Raw genomic sequence first — 12,808 nt, 5'->3', positions numbered from 1 at the left:
CAGCGTCCTGTGTCCAATATACAGCGTCCTGTGTGCGATATACAGCGTCCTGTGTGCGATATACAGCATCCTGTGTGCGATATACAGCGTCCTGTGTGCGATATACAGCGATATACAGTGTCCTGTGTGTGATATACAGCATCCTGTGCGCGATATACAGCGATATACATTATCCTGTGTGCGATATACAGTGTCCTGTGTGCAATATACAGTGTCCTGTGTGCGATATACAGCGTCCTGTGTGCGATATACAGCGTCTTGTGTGCGATATACAGCATCCTGTGTGTGACATACAGCGTCCTGCGTACGATATACAGCGTCCTGTGTGCGAAATACAGCGTCCTGTGTGTGATATTACAGCGTCCTGTGTGCGATATACAGCATCCTGTGTGCGATATACAGCATCCTGTGTGCGATATACAGTGTCCTCTGTGTGATATACAGCATCCTGTGTGCGATATACAGCGATATACAGTGTCCTGTGTGCAATATACAGCGTCCTGTGTGCGATATATACAGCGTCCTGTGTGCGATATACAGCGTCCTGTGTGCGATATACAGCATCCTGTGTGCAATATACAGCGTCCTGTGTGCAATATACAGCTTCCTTTGTGCGATATACAGTGTCCTGTGTGCGATATACAGAGTCCTGTGTGATATATACAGCGATATACAGCGTCCTGTGTGCGATATACAGTGTCCTGTGTGTGATATACAGCATCCTGTGTGCGATATACAGCATCCTGTGTGCGATATACAGCGATATACAGTGTCCTGTGTGCGATACACAGTGTCCTGTGTGCGATATACAGCGTCCTGTGTGCGATATACAGTGTCCTGTGTGCGATATACAGCATCATGTGTGCGATATACAGCATCCTGTGTGCGATATACAGCATCCTGTGTGCGATATACAGCGATATACAGCATCCTGTGTGCGATATACAGCGTCCTGTGTGCGATATACAGCGTCCTGTGTGCGATATACAGCGATATAGTGTCCTGTGTGCGATATAAAGCATCCTGTGTGCGATATACAGCGTCTTTTGTGCGATATACAGCATCCTGTGTGCGATATACAGCGTCCTGTGTGCAATATACAACATACTGTGTGCGATATACGGCATCCTGTGTGCGATATACAGCATCCTGTGTGCGATATACAGCGATATACAGTGTCCTTTGTCGATATACAGCGTCCTGTGTGTGATATTCAGCATCCTGTGTGCGATATACAGCATCCTGTGTGCGATATACAGCATCCTGTGTGCGATATACAGCGTCCTGTGTGCGATATACTGTGTCCTCTGTGTGATATACAGCGTCCTGTGTGCGATATACAGCATCCTGTGTGCGATATACAGCGTCCTGTGTGCGATATACAGTGTCCTCTGTGTGATATACAGCGTCCTGTGTGCGATATACAGCGATATACAGCATCCTGTGTGCAATAAACAGTGTCCTGTGTGCTATATACAGCGTCCTGTGTGCGATATACAGCGTCCTGTGTGCGATATACAGCGTCCTGTGTGCAATATACAACGTCCTGTGTGCGATATACAGTGTCCTGTGTGTGATATACAACGTTCTGTGTGATATATACAGCGATATACAGCATCCTGCGTGCGATATACAGTGTCCTGTGTGTGATATACAGCATCCTGTATGCGATATACAGCGTCCTGTGTGCGATATACAGCGATATATAATGTTCTGCGTGCGATATACAGCGTCCTGTGTACGATATACAGCGTCCTGTGTACGATATACAGCGTCCTGTGTGAGATATACAGCGTCCTATGTGCGATATACAGCGTCCTGTGTGCGATATACAGCGTCCTATGTGCGATATACAGTGTCCTATGTGCAATATACAGCATCCTGTGTGCGATATACAGCGTCCTGTGTGCGATATACAGCGTCCTGTGTGCGATATACAGCGTCCTGTTTGCGATATACAGTGATATACATTGTTCTGTGTGCGATATACAGCATTCTGTGTACGATATATAGCGTCCTGTGTGCGATATACAGCCATATACAGTGTTCTGTGTGCGATATACAGTTTCCTGTGCTCGATATACAGCATCCTGTGTGCGATATACAGCATCCTGTGTGCGATATACAGCATCCTGTGTGCGATATACAGCATCCTGTGTGCGATATACAGCGTCCTGTGTGCGATATACAGTGTCCTCTGTGTGATATACAGCGTCCTGTGTGCGATATACAGCGATATACAGCATCCTGTGTGCAATAAGCAGTGTCCTGTGTGCGATATACAGCGTCCTGTGTGCGATATACAGCGTCCTGTGTGCGATATACAGCGTCCTGTGTGCAATATACAACGTCCTGTGTGCGATATAGTGTCCTGTGTGCGATATACAGCGTTCTGTGTGATATATACAGCGATATACAGCATCCTGCGTGCGATATACAGTGTCCTGTGTGTGATATACAGCATCCTGTGTGCGATATACAGCGTCCTGTGTGCGATATACAGCGATATATAATGTTCTGCGTGCTATATACAGCGTCCTGTGTACGATATACAGCGTCCTGTGTACGATATACAGCGTCCTGTGTGCGATATACAGCGTCCTATGTGCGATATACAGCGTCCTGTGTGCGATATACAGCGTCCTATGTGCGATATACAGTTTCCTATGTGCAATATACAGCATCCTGTGTGCGATATACAGCGTCCTGTGTGCGATATACAGCGTCCTGTGTGCGATATACAGCGTCCTGTTTGCGATATACAGTGATATACAGTGTTCTGTGTGCGATATGCAGCATTCTGTGTACGATATACAGCGTCCTGTGTGCGATATACAGCGATATACAGTGTTCTGTGTGCATTATACAGTTTCCTGTGCGCGATATACAGCATCCTGTGTGCGATATACAGCATCCTGTGTGCGATATACAGCGATATACAGTGTTCTGTGTGCGATATACAGCGTCCTTTGTGCGATATACAGCGTCCTGTGTGATATATACAGCGATATACAGCATCCTGTGTGCGATATGCAGCATCCTGTGTGCGATATACAGCTTCCTGTGTGCGATATACAGCATCCTGTGTGCGATATACAGCAAGATACAGTGTCCTTTGTGCGATATACAGCATCCTGTGTGCGATATACAGCGTCCTGTGTGCGATATACAGCGTCCTGTGTGCGATATACAGCAACCTGTGTGCGATATACAGCATCCTTTGTTCGATATACAGCGATATACAGTGTCCTGTGTGCGATATACAGCGTCCTGTGTGCGATATACAGCATCCTGTGTGCGATATACAGTGTCCTGTGTGCGATATACAGCGTCCTTTGTGAGATATACAGCATCCTGTGTGCGATATACAGCATCCTGTGTGCGATATACAGCATTCTGTGTGCGATATACAGCGTCCTGTGTACAATATACAGCGTCCTGTGTGCGATATACAGTGTCCTGTGTGTGATATACAGCATCCTGTGTGCGATATACAGTGTCCTGTGTGCGATATACAGCGTCCTGTGTGCGATGTACAGCATCCTGTGTGCGATATACAGCGTCGTGTGTGCGATATACAGCGTCCTGTGTGCGAAATACAGCGTCCTGTGTGTGATATACAGCGTCCTGTGTGCGATATACAGCATCCTGTGTGTGATATACAGCATCCTGTGTGCGATATACAGCATCCTCTGTGCGATATACAGCGATATACAGCGTCCTGTGTGCGATATACTGCGTCCTGTGTGAGATATACAGCATCCTGTGTCCGATATACAGTGATATACAGTGTCCTCTGTGTGATATACAGCGTCCTGTGTGCGATATACAGCGATATACAGCGTCCTGTGTGCAATATACAGCATCCTGTGTGCGATATATACAGGGTCCTGTGTGCGATATACAGCGCCCTGTTTGCGATATACAGCATCCTCTGTGCAATATACAGCGTCCTGTGTGCAATATACAGCGTCCTGTGTGCGATATACAGCGTCCTGTGTGATATATACAGCGATATACAGCATCCTGTATGCGATATATAGTGTTCTGTGTGCAATATACAGTGTCCTGTTTACGATATACAGCGTCCTGTGTGCGATATACAGCGTCCTGGGTGATATATACAGCGATATGCAGCGTCCTGTGTGCGATATATAGTGTTCTGTGTGCGATATACAGCGTTCTGTGTACGATATACAGCGTCCTGTGTACGATATACAGCGTCCTGTGTGCGATATACAGCATCCTGTGTGCGATATACAGCGTCCTGGGTGATATATACAGCGATATGCAGCGTCCTGTGTGCGATATATAGTGTTCTGTGTGCGATATACAGCGTTCTGTGTACGATATACAGCGTCCTGTGTACGATATACAGCGTCCTGTGTGCGATATACAGCATCCTGTGTGCGATATACAGCGTCCTGTGTGATATATACAGCGATATACAGCATCCTATGTGCGATGTACAGTGTCCTATGTGCAATATACAGCATCCTGTGTGCGATATACAGCGTCCTGTGTGCGATATACAGCATCCTGTGTGCGATATACAGTGTTCTGTGTGCGATATACAGCGTTCTGTGTGCGATATACAGCGTCCTGTGTGCGATATACAGCATGCTGTGTGTGATATACAGCGTCCTGTGTGATATATACAGCGATATACAGCGTCCTGTGTGCGATATACAGCGTTCTGTGTGCGATATACAGCGTCCTGTGTGCGATATACAGCATGTTGTGTGTGATATACAGCGTCCTGTGTGATATATACAGCGATATATAGCATCCTGTGTGCGATATATAGTGTTCTGTGTGCGATATACAGCGTCCTGTGTACGATATACAGCGTCCTGTGTGCGATATACAGCGTCCTGTGTACGATATACAGCGTCCTGTGTGCGATATACAGCGTCCTATGTGCGATATACAGCATCCTGTGTGCGATATACAGCGTCCTGTGTGCGATATACAGCGTCCTGCGTGCGATATACAGCGTCCTGTGTTTGATATTCAGCGTCCTGTGTGCGATATACAGCTGCTGGCAGCCTGGCACTTTACATTTATAATGGCTCTGGCTGCAGTTTGCACCTTAGGGAGGGGGGCCCGGCTGCGTCGGACTGGTCCACCGGAGAACCGGTGGATTCTCCGGTGGGCCCTGGCATCTGGTGGGCCCTGGCACCTGCAGGCATACAGGGCCAGCAGTTGCCTAGGGCCCCCGCTGCTCCAGGGGCCCCCAGCCAGTGGTGTGTCGCACACCATGCAGCTGCTATGGGGGCCCCTGCCAGCGGAGCAGCAGCGGGTGTCAGGAGGCAGGAGCCCCTGTCCCCGCTGCTAAAGAGAAATGAATATTCACTGCGAAGCAGTGAATCTCATTTCAGGTCTCCACCCCCAGAGGCCCCGCCCCCAGCCCAGTAAGCCGCTCTGCATCAGGGCCGGCGCCGCCCTCAGTCCCCTCTGCTCCTGACTCACAGCCAGTGCGCGATGACGTCACTACATCGCGCACCCGCTGTGTGTCTGTCAGAGGGGGCAGCTCCTGACACTGAAGCCGGGATCAGCGTGGGAGCGAGGAGGAGAGGTGAGTATTGTGGTTTGGTTTGTTTTTTATATCTCTCTCGCTCTCTCTATCTGTCTCTCTCTCGCTATCTATCTATCTATCTCTATATCTCTATATATCTCTCTCTATCTCTCTTATATCTATCTATCTTTCTATCTCTATCTATTATCTATGTCTATCTATTTCTATATCTATCTCTATCGCTCTATCTTTATATCTATCTCTACATCTATCTCTCTCTATCTATCTATCTCTATATCTATTATCTCTATATTTATTATCTATCTAGCTACCATCTATATCTATCTATCTTTATCTATATATATATCTCTATCTAATATCTATATCTATCTATCTCTATACCTATCTATCTATTTATCTATCCGTTATCTATCTCTATATCTTTTCTCTGTATCTATCTATCTCTATATCTATTTCTCTCGCTATCTATCGTTCTATCTCTATATCTATCTTTATATCTATATCTATATATCTATCTCTATCTATCTCTATATCTATCTCTATATATATATCTATTTCTCTCTATATCTCTATATCTCTCTCTATAGCTATCTATCTATATATCTCTATCTATCTCTATATCTATCTCTCTGTATATCTATCTATCGCTCTATCTCTATATCTATCTTTCTATCTCTATATCTATATATCTATCTATCTTTCTCTATTTATCTCTATATCTTTTCTCTGTATCTATCTCTCTCTATATCTATATCTATCTATCTCTATATATATCTATTATCTCTATATCTATATCTATTTCTCTCTATATCTCTCTCTATATCTATCTATCTCTATCTCTATATCTATCTCTCTGTATATCTATCTATCTTTCTATCTCTATATCTATCTTTCTCTATCTATCTATCTCTATCTATTATCTATATCTATCTCTATCTATCTATCGCTCTATCTCTATATCTATCTTTCTATCTCTACATCTATCTCTATATCTATCTTTCTATCTATCTCTATATCTATCTATTATGTCTATCTATCTAGCTATCTCTATTATCTATATCTACCTATCTCTATATCTATCTGTTATCTCTATATTTATTATCTATCTTTATCTATCTATCTCTATCTATTATCTATATCTATCTCTCTATCTACTGTATTTATCGATCTCTGTATCTATCTCTCTCTATATCTATCTCTCTCTATATCTACCGCTCTCTCTATCTCTATCTATCTTTATATCTATATCTATCTATTATCTCTATATCTATCTACCTATCTATCTCTATATCTATCTCTATATCTCTCTCTATAGCTATCTATATATTATCTCTATATCTATCTATATATTATCTCTATATCTATCTATCTATCTCTATATCTATCTGTTATCTCTATATATATCTGTTATCTCTATATCCATATCTATCTCTATATCCATATCTATCTATCTTTCTATCTAACACTATATCTCTATATCTATCTCTATATCTCATTATCTATCTATCTCTATCTCTTTATCTATCTATTGATCTATCCATCTATCTCTATATCTATCTATTATATCTATCTATTATCTATATCTATCTATCCATCTATCTAGCTATCTCTATCTATCTCTATATCTATCTATCTTTCTAACTCTATATCTATCTATCTCTATACATATCTCTATATCTAGCTATTATCTCTATAGCTATCTCTATATCTATCTATCTCTATATCTATCTATCTATCTCTATATATATCTCTATATCTATTTTTATTTATAGCCATCTATCTATATATATTTATCTCTATATCTATCTATATATGTCTATATTATTATTATTATTATTATTATTATTATTATTATTATATCTGTATATCTCTGTCTATTATCTATCTCTATCTATTATCTATCTCTATCTATATATCTCTATATCTTTCTATCTATAGCTATCTATCTCTATATCTATCTATCTATCTATCTATCCATTATCTATTTTCTTTCTATCTCTATATCTATCTACCTATCGATCTATCTATCTATATTTCTTTCTATATCTATCTTTATATCTATCTCTATCTATCTCTATCTATCTCTATGAATCTTTCTATCTATATCTATCCATTATCTACTTTCTATCCATTATCTACTATCTATCTCTATATCTATCTATTTCTACATCTATCTTTCTATCTATATCTATCTAACTCTATATATCTATATAGAATTATACCCTATGAGGGGGTGCATTATTCCCTATGAGGGGGCAGTTTTATACCCTATGAGGGGGCAGCATTATACCCTATGAGGAGGCAGCATTATACCCTATGAGGAGGCAGCATTATACCCTATGAGGAGGGCAGCATTATTCCCTATGAGGGGGGCAGTATTATACCCTATGAGGGGGCAGCATTATACCCTATGAGGAGGCAGCATTATACCCTATGAGGAGGCAGCATTATACCCTATGAGGAGGGCAGCATTATTCCCTATGAGGGGGGCAGTATTATACACTATGAGGGGGGCAGTATTATACCCTATGAGGGGGGCAGTATTATACCCTATGAGGGGGGCAGTATTATACCCTATGAGGGGGTGCATTATTCCCTATGAGGGGGGCAGTATTATACCCTATGAGGGGGTGCATTATACCCTATGAGGGGGTGCATTATTCCCTATGAGGGGGTGCATTTTTCCCTATGAGGGGGTGCATTATTCCCTATGAGGGGGGCAGTATTATACCCTATGAGGGGGGCAGTATTATACCCTATGAGGGGGTGCATTATACCCTATGAGGGGTGCAGTATTATACCCTATGAGGGGTGCAGTATTATACCCTATGAGGGGGGCAGTATTATACCCTATGAGGGGGTGCATTATTCCCTATGAGGGGGGCAGTATTATACCCTATGAGGGGGGCAGTATTATACCCTATGAGGGGGTGCATTATACCCTATGAGGGGGTGCATTATACCCTATCATTATACCCTATGAGGGGGGCAGTATTATACCCTATGAGGGGGGCAGTATTATACCCTATGAGGGGGTGCAGTATTATACCCTATGAGGGGGTGCATTATACCCTATCATTATACCCTATGAGGGGGGCAGTATTATACCCTATGAGGGGGGCAGTATTATACCCTATGAGGGGGTGCATTATACCCTATGAGGGGGTGCATTATACCCTATCATTATACCCTATGAGGGGGCAATATTATATTCTATGAGATGGCTGCATTATATTCTATGAGATGGCTGCATTATATTCTATGAGGGGTCTACATTATATTCTATGAGGGGGCTGCTTTATATTCTATGAGGGGGCTACAACAACTCCTGCTACATAATTAAGACATGTACAACCTTATATTATACCCGGATATTAGTGTGTTTTACCGCACAATTGGTGGTCTGGTATTTAACTCTATGCAGCTACATAGTGGGCCCCAAGAATGATTTTCTCTGGTGGGCCCAAGGTGTTCCAGTCCGACGCTGTGTGTGTGTGTGTATATATATATATATATATATATATATATACACACTACTGAGCCACCAATGATTTATTCTGCCTTGCTAAATGTCTGTGTTATATATATTGGCAATCAATCAGCTACTTGTTGGCCAATAGCTGATAGCGCGTTTTGGCATTTTTTATGCTCACAGGATGATCAGTATAGATATCAAAGACTAGCTATAAAATTAATTGTTTGACCTATAACATGCATGCCTGGAGTTAAGAGCACCTATTGATTTTTTTTTTTATTTTTTTTTTGGGGGGGGGGGCCCATTCAGACTTTTGCTATAGGGCCCCATGATTTCTATGTATGCCCCTGCTCAACATGAAAGCAGCACACCAAAAGAAATCCAGTCAAAGTGCTATTTATTAGCCCATCTGGCTAGTTGCCCATACAGCGACGTATCAGTCCTGGGAATTGTGGGCCTTTCTCAAGCAGTGCAGCAATGCAAAGTGAGTGCTATGTAAAGCTCACCAATCATACAGGTATTTACAAACAATTAGATAATGTACATTGTGCAATACATAGTTTTACAAAACATGAATAACAATCAAAAAGTGCATTTATAGTGCAATGTGCAAAAGTGCCTCAATTGATGAAAAGATATTACTTGCCTCTTAAAAACCATTAATATCTAGTAATGTCCTATAATATCAAATCAGCGGCAGCTGTATTAGCATATGAATGAGCATGACTCACCCCATAGTAACCATTGTAATCGCGCCATGTATCGGCGTCTCACACTGCGCAATGCGCAGGACCGGAAGTCCAACATGTCAGCATCACATTAATCCCACTCATGCGCACTGGCACACTATCAGTGTCGGCGCCATCTTTAATGGGGGAAAGAAATACAGCGCAAGTCTGTGTGCATCTTTTGTTTGATAAAGAATAACGTCATCTGACATAATTCAGATATATAAGCGCTCCAATAATAGCGCAACAAATCAAAATAAATTCAATAAAGAAAATAATAAATAAAAAAATAATAAAAAGATGAATGCAATGCCATTTTTGTAGCTTATAGCAAAAGGGACTCACGGTAAGTGGATTCCTGCATGTAGGTAATAGGGACACCTCCCATTAGCTGGGATAGGTAACCTACACCTAAATTGGGGAAGAGAAGTGGTGTACCTCGCTAAAGGAATTGATATTTTGTTCCAAAAAACCGTTAGCTCAAATCTCAATATAGGCACATTCACCACAAAAGAAAAAGCAAAGAATAAAATAATAAAAAATGCCTAAAAAATATCATAGAAATAACAAAAGAAAATTTTAAAACAGATTTTGCGCATATAACATGTTTTTATTGAAAAATACATACATTTTGCTTTCATTCAAAAGGGGAGTCATGCATTCCAATATCAGTCTGCTGCCGCATGATCTGAATAAAAACAAAAATACAAATAAAATAAATACCTTAAAAATACAACCCAGAATCACAAAGACGAGAAACAGTAGCTCATAGAGGAATCTATTACAATTGGCTTATAGAGTAATCTGTAGCTTGTAATCGACATTTAAACCAAAAGGTTTTAGTGTGTTTAATCTTTTAATCCACTGTAGCTCCCTAATCTTCAATAATTTAGTTCTATCTCCCCCTCTTCTCAAAGGTGGAATATAGTCTGTCACTCTAAACGTCAGATCCATTTCCACATGTTTAAAATCTGAAAAATGTTTGGATACCGGTAGATCTTGTCTCTTTTTTCTAATGCTATGTCTATGTTGATTTAATCTCACTTTCAGTTCGCAAGTGGTTTCACCCACATAGTACAAATTACATGGACATTTTAAAAGATAAATGACAAATTCCGAAGAACATGTCAAAAAATGATTTATTTTAATTTCCTTATTAATATGCAGATTTTGGAAGGAACTGCCTTTTTCCATATATGTGCAATTCACACAATTGAGACAAGGGAATGAACCAACCCGAGCCCTACCAGTCAATGTGGTCTGGAAATTTTTCTTTTTTGAACCAATATCTGAATGTACTACTATATCCTTTATATTTTTGGCCCGTTTATAAGAAATTAGCTGTGGATACCCAAACTCCCTTACTTCTGGATGACATTTACCCAATGTGGACCAATGTTTCCTTATAATAGAGACAATACGGTCACTCTCTTCACAATACGTGGTAACAAATGGAATCCTATATTTTTCTTCCCTAGTTCGCTTATTCTGAAACAGGACTATTTTTGAGGTTTGGTATATGCCTGGAAGGCTTGCACCCGCATTGTCTGTTAATAGATCTTAAGCGCAAATATGCGTACGAAAGGAAACTTATTATTACTTCCCAACTACATTTAACTACTTTGAGGGAATATTACAAACATAAGAGAATACCTAGAGGATTGCGCTCAAATATTCACCCTAATCTATTTTTTGGCAATGAATGTTTTTTGTGAGAAATTCACTTTTTTGTCTAATAAATATGCTATGGATATACTCCTGTTAAACATGGAATTTTTGCAAGAAGAAATTGTGTCTCTTAATGCTAATGTTGTTGATATTGAAAATAAAATAAGAGACATTTTGGGCATGGAGGTGTTTGACAAGGTTAAGGAGACTGTTACTACACGTTTAAATAAGATAAAAGAGGATCAAGTGGAGGTGAAGAGGCGTAAGTGGACTAGAGACACTGAAGATTATCGTGTGGGTAAAATTTACAACTGGCAAATGGAACCAAAGAGAAATTATAAAGATAAGAAAGTGCCTAATATATCAGGTTATTATCAAGTCACAAAATCTGCTAAAAATGACTTTTATGATTTTTTTAAATACTGGCGATTTTTCTAGAAACAAAGAAACTCAATCTGGAGGAATGTATCGGAGGACCAGAAGAAGAAGGTGGAGACATCACCGCGGACAAAAAGAAAGATGTCAGAGAGCACGTCCTTTACAGACTGTCCTCGTCTCATACCCTCTACCCAGTGCCCCTCCACGAACGAGACCCGTGACCGTTCCTGAGCGTTGTGATTCTGTACGAGGCCTTGTCATCTCTGCGGCCTGTACGGCAATGTGCTCCCGTTGTACTGCGTCACACCTTAGGAACCCAAAGAAGGAACTGTATTCTCTCTCCAACAGACCCAATTTCAACGGACCCAAGTTCAACGGACCCAAGAGCAACGGATCTGGATACTTCGGCACAATCAGGAGACAGTGCATCTCGTTTCTAAATAGCAGAGCCAGAGACTTTGTTCACGGACTGAGACGCCGTCGGGAACTGTTCCAACCACTCTCCAACAAGAACTCCAATCGATAAGACATTACCTTCACTTTTTCCCTTCTTGTTGTGTTTATTGTATAGTTCACCATTTCCCTTAACAGCTCCTTGCACGGAGGTTTCCCTGAATTCGTATACAGTAATTGCTTAAGTAAACTTTTGTTAACCCCTTCTCTGCCTCCTGCTGTTCACTGCATCTGACGGACCTTAACACATGCAGCAGAGCTGCATATGAACTACTTCTAGTATCTCCCTGTTTGCTGTGTTTTCTTGAACTGGTGCTCACTTGCTGCACCTACATCTATTTGTGTAATACAGACTTGTTACCGTACTTTGTTCAGTTGATTCATTTATCTCAAGCTAAGAGGTTCCTAAGTGTTCCACTATAATTGATACATGGCAAGAGAGGGCAAGAGATTGTATATGGGAGGTGAAGGAAAGATTGGTGTCAAACATAACACCCAGACAGTGAGACTGCTGCCTAGGCGTTATTGCGGTGCCACCCACCGAGAGGGAGATGTCAGCTTTAGGGA

The 12,808-nt window shown here is 41.3% G+C and overlaps 1 long non-coding RNA gene across 1 annotated transcript; it reads left to right on the top strand.

Annotated features, from left to right (window-relative positions):
* Positions 1–5,183: 5,183 nt before the first annotated feature.
* Positions 5,184–12,606, top strand: LOC141047387 (uncharacterized). The gene is made up of 2 exons (XR_012219797.1): positions 5,184–5,578; positions 10,793–12,606. It is a non-coding gene; the product is annotated as an uncharacterized lncRNA (long non-coding RNA).
* The last annotated feature ends 202 nt before the right edge of the window (positions 12,607–12,808 follow it).

This window comes from Dendrobates tinctorius, unplaced genomic scaffold (assembly GCF_039654945.1).
Source record: "Dendrobates tinctorius isolate UK_male_01 unplaced genomic scaffold, ASM3965494v1 ptg000127l, whole genome shotgun sequence".
Classification (NCBI taxonomy): Eukaryota; Metazoa; Chordata; class Amphibia; order Anura; family Dendrobatidae; genus Dendrobates; species Dendrobates tinctorius.
The sequence above is the reverse complement of the archived record's forward strand: the minus strand, read 5'-3'. Positions and strand labels throughout refer to the sequence as shown.